A 12060-nucleotide genomic window follows, 5' to 3' on the forward strand; every position below is an offset into this window, starting at 1 on the left:
TAAAACAACTATGAAAATAATTCTCAGCAATACCAAACTAGTTAAGCTATATTCTGTCCGAAAAGAAACTTACAGTTTGAATGAACAGCTAACACTTAGGATATATCAACAATACAGTAACTCCATATAGTGAAATATTCAATTACGTTATTCTAATATGAAATAATTGAAATCAGTTGTACTGTAACAGGTCAATGGGCAAAATTTTCCCTCCAGGTACCCATTTCAATCCCTAAACAATTCATTTGTAGATCAGAAGACTTAATGATATTAAGATGGTAATATTTTCCAAGTAGATCTACAGGTTAAACGCAATTCCCATCAAAATTGCAGCTGCCTTCTTTGCCAAAACTCATAAAGTAGTCCTAAAATTCATATGGAAAAGCAAGGGACCCTGAATAGCCAAAATAATCTTGAAAAAGAAGAACAAAGTCTGAGAACTCAAACTTCCCAATTTCAAATTACAAAGCCATAGCAATCAAAACAGTGTGGTATTGGCCTACAGGTAGAAATACAGATCAGTGAAAAAGAACTCAAGAATCCAGAAATAAATCCTTACATTTATGTTCAATTGATTTTTGACAAATACGCCAAGAAAATACAATGGGAGAAAAAAAGTCTCTTCAGAAAATGGTGCTGGATTTCAACAACTGTATATTCACAAGTAAAAGAATAAATTTGGACCCCTTCCTCACACCACACATAAAAATGAACTCAAAATAGAGTTTAGATCTAAACGTTAAGAGCTACAACTACACAACTCTTAAGGAAAATACAGTTGACTCTTGAATAACATGGGGGTTAGAAGCACCAACCTTCACACAATCAAAAATTTGTAACTACTATAGGAATAAATTTCTGTGACCTTGGGTTAGGCAATTCCTTTTTAGATGTGACACTAAAAGCATAAGCAACAAAACAAAAAAATAGATTTTATTAAATTAAAACTATTTGTCCATCAAAAGATGCTATACAGAAAAGAAAACCCATAAAATGGGAAAAAATATTGCAAATCATATATCTAATAAGGGACTTGCACCAAGAATATACAAAGAATTCTTAGAACTCAATAGTAAAAAGACAACCCAATTTTAAAAGAACAAAGAATCTGAATAAATATTTCATCAAAGAAGATAACCAAATGGCCAATAAAGACAGGAAAAGACATTCAATCACATTAGTGATGACCTAAATACAAATCAAAACTAGAGTGATACACAATTTCACACCCAATAGAATGCTTAACATAAAAAAGACAAGACAATAGCAAGTGTTGACAAGCATGTGGAGAAATTGGGACCCTCATACACTGGAATGTAAAATGGTGCAGCCCCTTTGGAAAACAGTCTTGCAATTTCTCAAATGGTTAAACTGAATTACTATATATATATAGCAATTCTACTCCTAGGTATCTACCAAAGAGAAATAAAACACATATCCACACAAAAACTTGTACATAAATGTTTATAACAGTGTAATTATAGCTAAACAGTGGAAACCCAAATGTCCATCAGCTGAGGAATGGATAACTAAAATGTAGTCTAGCCATCAATATGGATGAAACTCAACAACATTATGTGAAGTGAAAGAAGCCAGTCACAATAGACCACATTGCATGTGACCCCATTTATGAGATGTAGGCAAATCTATAGAGACAGAAAGTAATTGCTTAGGATTGGGGAGCTATAGGGGAAAATGAGGAATGATGGCTAATGGGTACAAGGTTTCTTTTTGGGGTGATGAAAATTTTCTCAAATTATCTGTAATTATGTTTACAACTTTGCAAATATACTGAAAATCATTGAATTATATACTTTGAATGAATGAATATATGGCATATGAATTACACGTAAAGCTATTTTTTATTTTAAAAATTCAATTTAAAATCATTGAGTGAATATTTACCATAAGAAACTACTTGATGGCTCAAAAAGTTTCTACTTTCTTTACAGTGCATTTCACAGTTTTGTTGTCCAGAATTAGTTAAATTTCCTCTGTAATTTTAGAAAGCCTATTCCTTTTTTAACTTAAGTCATTAATTAATTTATGACTTCTAGTACTTTAATTCAATTTCAAGGAGGAAAAAAAATCCTCTTAACCCTACCAATAAAAATTTGACAGTTAAACATGAATTCATTAATGAACCTGACCATGATATACTTGGCAGCATTTGGAGCTATGCATGTAATGGCTACAGACTTATAACACAGCCAGAATTTATGATGTTTTTAACAATTGCTGAGGCTCTATTGGAACAGAAGTTTCATCATCCTCACCTTGAGCAAAGGAAGGGAGACAATTTTGCATTGGCTTCTTAATCCCCATTTTAATTAAAAACAAAAGGTTATCTTAGATCGTACTGTACATGTCTCAACGAATTACCCCTTCTGGGAAGATTTCTACCAAGACACTTTTACAGATTCTTGGTTCTGGGAAGGGCAATCAGTAAAGTTAGTGGCATTTTATAAAATAATGTATTTAGTTGTGGGCTTTTAAACAAGTGTTTTAATTATATTGTCAGGAGAGAAATCAAGTACTGAAGAGTACAGTTCCTTTATGAGCCTTAGACCTAAAGAAGTATCTAAGGGTGTGTATTTTCCATGGCAAGTTCAGACATGAAAAAATAAAGTGGTAAACTTGTACAGTCAATAATCTTAGACTCTATACAGTTCTTTGGACTATTATAGCCCAAATTAAATCTTCAAGTAATGGAGAAAACAAAATAGTTATTTAATTAGTAAAACACAGATATAGATACATAGGTGTGGAAAAACTTTTTGCATAAAGTTTGGACTGTTATTTTCCTAATGAAATAACGTATATGTGTATTTACTGATTTACTTGAGATGTCATTATAAGCTCTTGATTCCTCTGCTCTTGGGCCTTCTACTCTCCAGAGACAGAAAAGAGAATGAATGCTCTGACTTTACCTTAAATTTAAAATAAGCTGGAAAGTGCCCTATAATTCACTGACTCAAGACCTTTTGGGTTTCATAAAACTCAATGCTTTCTTTTCCCTCCTTCAGAATTCAAGTCCTTGATAAACAAATTAATTTAGAATGACAGGATTTTAAGGAGTCCCCATAAGCAGATTTCTCAGCAAAAATCTTGCAAACCAGAATGGGGTGAAGGATGATATATTCAAAGTGCTGAAACAAATAAACAAAACAAAACAAAACAAAAAACACAGCCAGCCAAAAATACTATATCAAGCAAAGCTTTCCTACAAAACTGAAGGAGGAGAAATACTTTTTCAAATGTACAAATACTGAGGGAGTTTATCCGTTTGACCTGCCTTACAAGAAATCCTAACAGGAGTCTTTCAAGTTGAAAAGAAAACACACTAGACAGCTACACAAAAGAATAGGAAGTATAAAGCTCACTGATAAAAGGTAAATATATAGAAAAATACAGAACATTGTAATATTGTAATAGTGGTGCATAAATCACTTTGGCTCTGGTATAGAAGTTCAAAGACAAAAGTATAAATGACTATAACTATAAAAATATGTTACTGGATACATAATGTAAAAAGATGTAATTTGTGACATCAATAACATAAAGTATGTAAAACTTTTGTATGCAATTGAAGTTACCAGCTTGAAATAGACTGTTATAACTATAAGATGTTTTCTTTAAGCCCCATGGTAACCACAAGCAAAAATACCTATAGAAGATACACAAAAGATAGTAGTAAGGAAACAAAGCATGTCATTACCAAAAAAAAAAAAAAAAAGCAATGAAACGCAAAGTAAGACAGAAATAGAGGAAAAGAGACAAAAATGCTATAAGACAGACAGAAAACAATTAACAAAATGGCAATAGTAATTCCTCTCCTATCTGTAATTGCTTTAAATGTAAATGGATTAAACTCCCCAATTAAAAGACAGAGTGGCTAAGAGATAAAAAAAAAAAGATATAACTATATGCTGTATACAAGAGATTCACTTTACATCTAAGGACACACACAGGCTAACAGTGAAAGAATAAAAACAAGATATTCCATGCAAATGGTAACCAAAAGAGAGCAAGAGTAACCATACTTACGTCATACAAAATAGACTTTAAATAAAAAACTGTCACACAAGGACATTATATAATGATAGAAGTGTCAATTTACTAGGAAGATAGACAATTATAAATATATATGCACCCAACATCAGAGCAATGTATGTATGCCTAAATATATGAAGCAAACATTAACAGAATTGAAAGGGGAAATAGATAGCAACACAAATGATAGTAGGAGATTTCATTACTCCACTTTCAACAATGGACAGAACATCTAGATACATCAACAAGGGAACAGGGGACATGAATAACCTATAGACCAAATAGGCCTATCAGACATATACAGAACATTCCATCCAACAGCAGTAAAACACAAATTCTCAAGCACTCACGGAACATCCTCCAAAACAGATCACATGCTAGGTCACAAAATAATTCTTAACAATTTAAGAAGACTGAAATCATACCAAGTACCTTTTCTGACCACAATGAAATTAGAAGCCAATTACAGTAAGAAAACAGGAAAATTCACAAATACCTGGAAACTAAACATACTCTTGAACAACCAATGGATCAAAGAAAAACCTAAAAGGAAACTAGAAAATATTTTGGAACAAAAAACAACAAAAATTACAACATACCAAAACTTATGGGACGCAGCAAAAGCAGCAAGCACTAAGAGAGAAGTATATAGAGGTAAACACCTACACTGAAAAACAAAAAGGAGCTCAAATTAACAAGCTAACTTTGTATCTCAAGGAACTAGGGAAAAAAAAGAATAAACTAGACCAAAGTTAGTACAGAGAAGGAAACAATAAATATTAAAGCAGGACTAAATAAAGACTAGAAAAGCAATAGAAAAATCAAAAAAATTAAACTGGTATTTTAAAAGATCAACAAAATTGACAACTCATTAGCTAGATTAAGGGGAAAAAAAGACTCAAATAAAATCAGAAATGAAAAAGGAGATATCACAACTGATACCACAGAAATAAAAAGGATAAGAGACTATATACGATCACACTACAATAAATGAATAATTTCCTAGAAACATAACTTACCAAGACTGAATCATGAATAGAAAAATCTGAACACATAACAAGAAGATTAAATCAGCAGTCAATAAACCTATCAACATAGAAAAGCCCAGGACCAGATGGTTTCACAGGTAAATTCTATCAAACATTTAAAGAAGAACCAACACTAACCCTTCTTAAACTTTTCCCCCACAATTGAAGAGGCGGAACTACTCCCAAACTCATTTTATGAGACGAGCATTACTCTTATACCAAAGCCAGATAAAGACAATTCCAAAAAGAAGGAGGCGGCGGAGGTAGGGGGAGGAAGGGAGAGGGGGGAGTGAAGAGGGAAGAGGAAGAGAAAACTACAGGACAATATCCCTAATAAACATGCATGCAAAATATTAGCAAACAGAATTCAGCAGCACTTTAAAAGCATCATACACCATGACCAAGTGGAATTTATCCCTGGGATGCAAGGATGGTTCAACATATAAAAATCAATCAATGTTATAAACTACATTAACAGAATGAAGGATAAAAATCACATAATCATCAAAATAGATGCAAAAAAAGCATTTAACAAAACTGAACACTCTTTCATGATTAAAAAAATATATAAAAACACTCACCAAACCAAGAACAGAAGGAAATCACCTCAACATAATCAAGTCTCTTTATTAAAAACCCACAACTAATACCATACGGAACAGTAAAAACTGAAAGCTTTTCCTCTAAGATCAAAAACAAGGCAGATGCCCACTCTTGCCATTTCTATTCATATTACATAGTATTAATAGAACACAGAACACAGTACTGGAAGTCCTAGCCAGAGAAAAGTAGGCAAGAAAAAGAAATGAAAGTTGTTCAAATCAGAAAGGAAGAAGTAAAATTATCTCTGTTCATAAATGACATAGCCTTATATGTAGAAACCCTAAAGATCTCACACAGAAAAAGTTAGTTAAAACTAATAAATGAATTCAGGAAAGTTGTAGGATTCAAAATGAACAACAACAAAAAATCAGTTATGTTTTCATACTCTATGCAAAATGTTATATGGTGTAGTTACTATAATATAAAACACAGTATGGAGATTCCTCAAAAAATTGAAAATAAAACTATCATATGATCCAGCAATCTCATTTTGGGAATTTCAGGACAGGCAGTAGTCTCTTAAAATCTATTCACAAAAAAACCATTAACTGCACAGTTGCTGTTAGCTGCCTGTTCTAAAACAACAGTTCTTTTATTGAAACACAAATTTTTCTGTAACACTTTATGGAATATAAAGGAGACTTTAATTGTTTGACTTGCTTAACTTGGCGCTGTTAGTTTTTATAATAAAACACGCATGGGCATTTTCAAAAATATTTCAAAGAATTGAAATATTTCAAAGGAAATGAAATCAGGATCTCAAAGATATTATTTGCACTCCGTGTACATTGCAGCATTCTTCACAAGAGCCAAAAGACGGAAACAACCTAAGTAGCCACTGATGAATGAATGGATAAAGAAAATGTGGCATATAAGTACAATGTAATATTATTCAGCTTCAAAAAAAGAAGGAAATCCTGCCATATACTGCAACATGACTGAATCTTGAGGACATTATGCTGTGTGAAATAAACCAGTCGCATAAAGACAAATATTGCATGACACTACATGTATGAGGTGTCTAAAGTAGTCAGTCTTAGAAGGAGAAAGTAGAATGACGGCTGCCAGGGATTAGGAGGAGGAGGAAAAGGCAAGTTGCTGTTCAGTGGGTATAGATATTCATTCTTGCAAGATGACAAGCTGTACACAATACTGTATTGTACATGTAACATGTTGATAAGAAGGTATATTTAATGTTATATGTTTACTACAATTAAAAAAAATCATGGGATTGTTTTTTAAGAGTGAGAAGACTCTGTGTCAAGTTCATGTAAACAACTTTATTTTACAGATGAAGGAAATGAGGCCCAGAGAGACCACAGAGTTAGTTGGTGGCAGAATGAGGATGGGAGTCCACGTCTTAGTTCACCCCTCCATTCGACCTTGGCAGAGGGAAAGCAATCAAAGAGCCCAGGCTATCTAAACAGGATAAAAAGCTATCATACAAGTCTTCTCCCCATGTTTGGGCAAAATGTATAGAAAAAAACCAACCAGGAGACACAAACCAGCATCTCCCTGAAGTTAATCATATGAAGAACAGAGTTTAAAATTTCAACTTGTATTCCATGAAAAATATCCATGTTGGCAACACTGTATGAGGTTACACAGATAAAAGAATAACCCTTCAGACAGTTCTATAATGAAAATCATGAGTAGTGCTATCTACTTATAAATCATGAGAAATAAAAAGGGTTTTGTTATTATTCATCTTAGTTATCAAATGAGAGGATATATAATTAATGTTTATAACTATTCCTCTTTTCTAAAAGTATGAGAGGTAGCTCATATTTTATTACCAAATAAGAAATATAGTAATAAATTAATATAAATAGAAAATAAAGATACTAGTGAAAAGAAATAACTCAAGACATGATCATCTAATGGAAGAGGCAAAAATTGAAAGCACTATCTGGTTTTATTTAACTTTTCTGACAATGTTTTATAATACTAGACCTGAACTTTGGAAGTGAATTCTTAGTTTTTATTCATATCCTTAGATGAGATAAATGCTGAACCATCTTTGCATAAGACTCTGTCCTGTGAAAAACTGGAAGTAAATTCTATGTACATGAGTGTATTTGCCATTAATACAGTGGTAAGATAACAGTATGTGTTAAGTTAAAAATGAAAAGATAAAACATGAATTTTTATATAACAAAGAACGAATATGCTTGAATGGTTCATATAAACAAGCGTATGCGTAAAGGCATTAATAATTTTAATATTGAAACTTTAAAAAATTTATTATACAAAGGATATAACTACTATTATGCTTTGAGCATTAGTTAATCCACCTGTCTAATTACTTGATATTTCTAGTTAGGATATCCTATTATTTAAGTAATACACTGGAAAGTAGTCCATTGACAGAAGTACTGAAAAGCTAATCATTCCTTCCACTTATGAGAAATCTGCAGGCATGCAGGAATATCAGAGAAATGGTATAATTTTATTTTACTGTGGTTCAAATTATATTTACATCATAAATTATAATTAAATAAGTGGTCTAGAGTCTTGAAGTTTAAACTTTGAGAGTCAAATAAGATCAAGGGAAGAAAGATATGTAGCATAAAAAGGCCCCTACCAGGCAATCTTCTTTCTATTTGCTAGTCACTCTAGCCTTATTCCAGTGCAGCTTGAGCACCTGATCTATAAAGAATGACTCCTTTAACAATAGCAGCTAACATCTATTGAACAGTTACTATAAACACTCTCCTAAGCACTTTACAGAAAATCATGATCATCAACATGTTTCAAATGACAAAACTGAAGCTCATAAAGGCCAAATAATTTGCCCAAGGTAGTTGTGCTAGTACATACTGGAGGTAGGACGGGACCAAAAGAATTTAACTCCAAAGCCCATGCACTTGCCCCTGTGCCTAACCAAAGGCAGGGATGGTATCTTCTTCACCTTTGGATCTCTGGTTCTCAGCATATCACAAAATACTTTAGTGCATCAACTGCTCCTAATTTATCTGCTCAAATTCCACTCAACAAGATAGATTTTATGCAGGGTTACAGCTACTTCAATCTATAAACAATGACTAAAAGCCTGCCACTTGCAAAGAAAAGTACTTAACAATAGTACTCTGACCAAATTAACTTAGAATCAGAAAAATTTGTATGTTAGGTAAATGTTAACCGGATATCAAGATGTTACCAGGACATCATCAGAATTTGAGGTAAGAATTTCCCAGTATATAGAAAATAAGGTCAATGACACAGGAGCTCCAAGTATAGAAAAACAGAGGAAACATCACAGACGAAAATAAGATAAAGTATCACATCCCTTGAGGAGTTTGAAATACTTGGAAGATAATAACCATGACCTTTCCCTACCTCAACTTGATTTCCAGGTCAGTCTCCTTAGCCATCTGAATCTTCCTTATCTCTCAGAGTCAGCAATAACGTATATATTTAGAAAATGGTATAAGAAAAATCATCAACTAATAGTTAGCCACACTATTAATATGTAACAACCAATGAGTAAAAGGAGTAAAATCAATATTACCTTTTTCAATTGCTAACATTTTGACTATTAGCTATTAATGATAAGTATAATGACTGACTTCCTACAAGCATAAAATTTCCTTCCTGAACAAAAGTAGGTTTTACGTTTCTATCATGGTGAGATCTAAATCTTTGGTAGTCGGACCGGTAGAACAAAAGTTAAAAGCCAAAGTCCTATAAGTAAAGTATAATATGTGTATTTTTCTTTTCAATTAGGTGGAGTCAATTTATACTACTGTCTCTGTCAATGGCAATGTGTTTTAAATCAGAGTGGGAAGGAGTTTGAATGCCTTCCAACAATGAGATATAATTAAATACAGCTCAGCTAGGTAAGCAACTATGTAATAAAACTAGAAAGATTCAATGCTTTTGAATTTATTGAAATAGTAAATTACTAACAGAACCCAAAGCTATGACACTCAGGTCAATTTATTGGGATATGAAAAACTATGCAAGACTGACAATGGTAGATATAAACCAATCCATATTACATTTGAGGAGGAAAAGATTAAACGGCCAATACAAGTTGGCGGAATATAAAGTATGACTCCAAATCCTCACTTTCCTTCTTCAATGACAAAAACCTTTTGAAGTTTAAATAAGTGGTAAATATCTTATTCCATGAATTTTATAAGGTCCAAACTGAGTCTCAAATACAAGATTGACCATTAAATGGGGTCCATATAAATAATGGCAAACAAATGACCTAAATAGAATCCGATATTAACCAAGAAGATTCACACCCAGGATGAAGTAAAATTAATGAAAAAAGCCAGGAACATAATAAAGAATTGATTTAAATTTCTTGGAATAAAGAATAACAAGATGACTGATTCCATGGCTTGGAGTAGGCAGTATACTGATAAGGAATCACAGTAAACAGATTTAGTAAACTCCTATAATGAACAGTCTTCTGCATTAAGGAAAATGATTAGACTAGAAAAAGGACATACTTGTTCGTAAAAACACAGTAACAGTCATATCCATGACAGAAGCAGACTTTGCAAACCGATAGAAAAAAATTAATCCATGAATGATGTTAGCAAAACTGGTTAACTAATAAGGAGGGGAAACCCTAACACATTACCATGCAATAAAAATATTCCAGATGGATTCCAGAACATCAAAGAGAATCTGGAAGAGATATTAAGTGAATATTTATATGCTTTCTAGAAAGGAAAGAACTACTAAGCAATAAAACAATGAAAGACTACTAAGTAAAGATGGATACAATTAAAAAGGAAGAACATTTAGAAAACAAAAAGAGCTGTTGAATTAAAAACATCTTAGGACAACAGAAAAGTCAATAATATTTGAAAGATAAAGTGAAGGAAATTTTCCAAACTGTAGAGTAAAAAAGCAGAGAGAAGGCGTTGGGGAAGAAAAGATAAAAAAATTAGAAGACCAGTACAGGAATTTAGGGTCCAGATAAGAGAAGTTCCAGAAAGAAATCACCTGAAATTAATTTAATATTATATGTCAACTGGAAAATGAAAAAAATGTATTAAAAAAACAAAAGTTTCAGAAAGAAAAAAAACAGAGTCAGTAGAGGGAAAGAAATTAATGAAAAAATAATTTTAAAAATTCCCCAGAATGCAAGGACATGACTTTCCAGATTTAAAAGAGCTAGCAATTATCCAGTACAACACATGAGAACAGATTCACACAAAAGCACATCATCATGAAATTACAGAGTATCAGGAACAAAGAGAAGTTCCTAACAGTTTCTAAAGAGGAAAAATAAAAACAAACTTTAGATTCACATAAATATATAGTCAGCAATTCAGGAATCAGAATAGCATTGGATTTTCTCCACAACACTGCAAGCTATGGAAGCAACGGAAGCAAACAAGAGAGTGAAGGGGAATGGTTCCCAAGCCCAGAATTCTACACCCAACCAAAGTAATTCAGTACCTGCCACACAGTAAAACACTCAGAAATAGTTTGCTTTTAAAAAGAAAACAAGTGTGTGTGTGTGATTATCAACCAATGATCTGACATTCTAAATAAAGAATGCAATAATTTTAAGATAAATACAGATTCTCTCTCACCCTCCCTCAAACAAATATGGGCAAAGCACTTAAATCTAAAACTTAAGAGAAAAATGGGGGGGGAAATGCAGCAAAAAAAGAACTTCAAAACCATTTAATCTCACTATTTTAAAAACTGATTATAACAAGACAATTCTCTCTCATACTAGAGTTTAAAATATTTTTAAATTATAAAACTTAATGCAAAGATACAGGGAAACAAACACATAATTCTGGGGGAGTAAAAGGTGGTATAATGTTTCCAAAAAGAAGATGTTCAAAATTCAGTTAAGAAGTTCAGCTCTAATCTGAGATTTGCTTCAAAATAATGTTACAGAATTGGGGGTTGGAAAGTGATACAGAAGATACAGACCAGCTATGTAATGATAACTGTTGAGGCTAAGAGATGTATACATCGGGTTTATTCTATGTTTATACTAATTTATACTATTTCTCCCACCTTGAATATGCTTGAAATTTTTCACAATAAAAGGGTAAAAATCTTCTGATCTAAGTATTCTCTCTACATAAATGTATTTTTTTTAAAATACACAGAAATTCAGTAAAATCTAGGAGGCAATATTTCCCCAGATGCACATACAATATATATACAATAGCAGGTATTTTTTTAGGTCAGAGTAAATCAACTGAAAAAAGTAAAACAGAATAAAAATTTCCATATTAAAAACCACAAATATAATGTGCAAAACATATGCCAGGAAAAAAAATACGACAAATAGGTTTTTTTGTTATAACCACGAAGAAAAAAAGGGCAAAGAAGAACACAGAATGTTCTACAGAACAAGAGGATTAAAGAAAAATAATAGTTATCTCCA

General features: G+C 32.2%; 1 protein-coding gene across 2 annotated transcripts in view; it reads right to left on the minus strand.

Moving 5' to 3' along the window:
• The window catches only part of FOCAD (focadhesin), a 275278-nt gene that overhangs the window by 145525 nt on the left and 117693 nt on the right, over positions 1-12060 (minus strand). The window lies entirely within an intron of this gene.

The sequence above is a fragment of the Rhinolophus sinicus genome, linkage group LG04 (assembly GCF_036562045.2).
Source record: "Rhinolophus sinicus isolate RSC01 linkage group LG04, ASM3656204v1, whole genome shotgun sequence".
NCBI classification, from domain to species: Eukaryota; Metazoa; Chordata; class Mammalia; order Chiroptera; family Rhinolophidae; genus Rhinolophus; species Rhinolophus sinicus.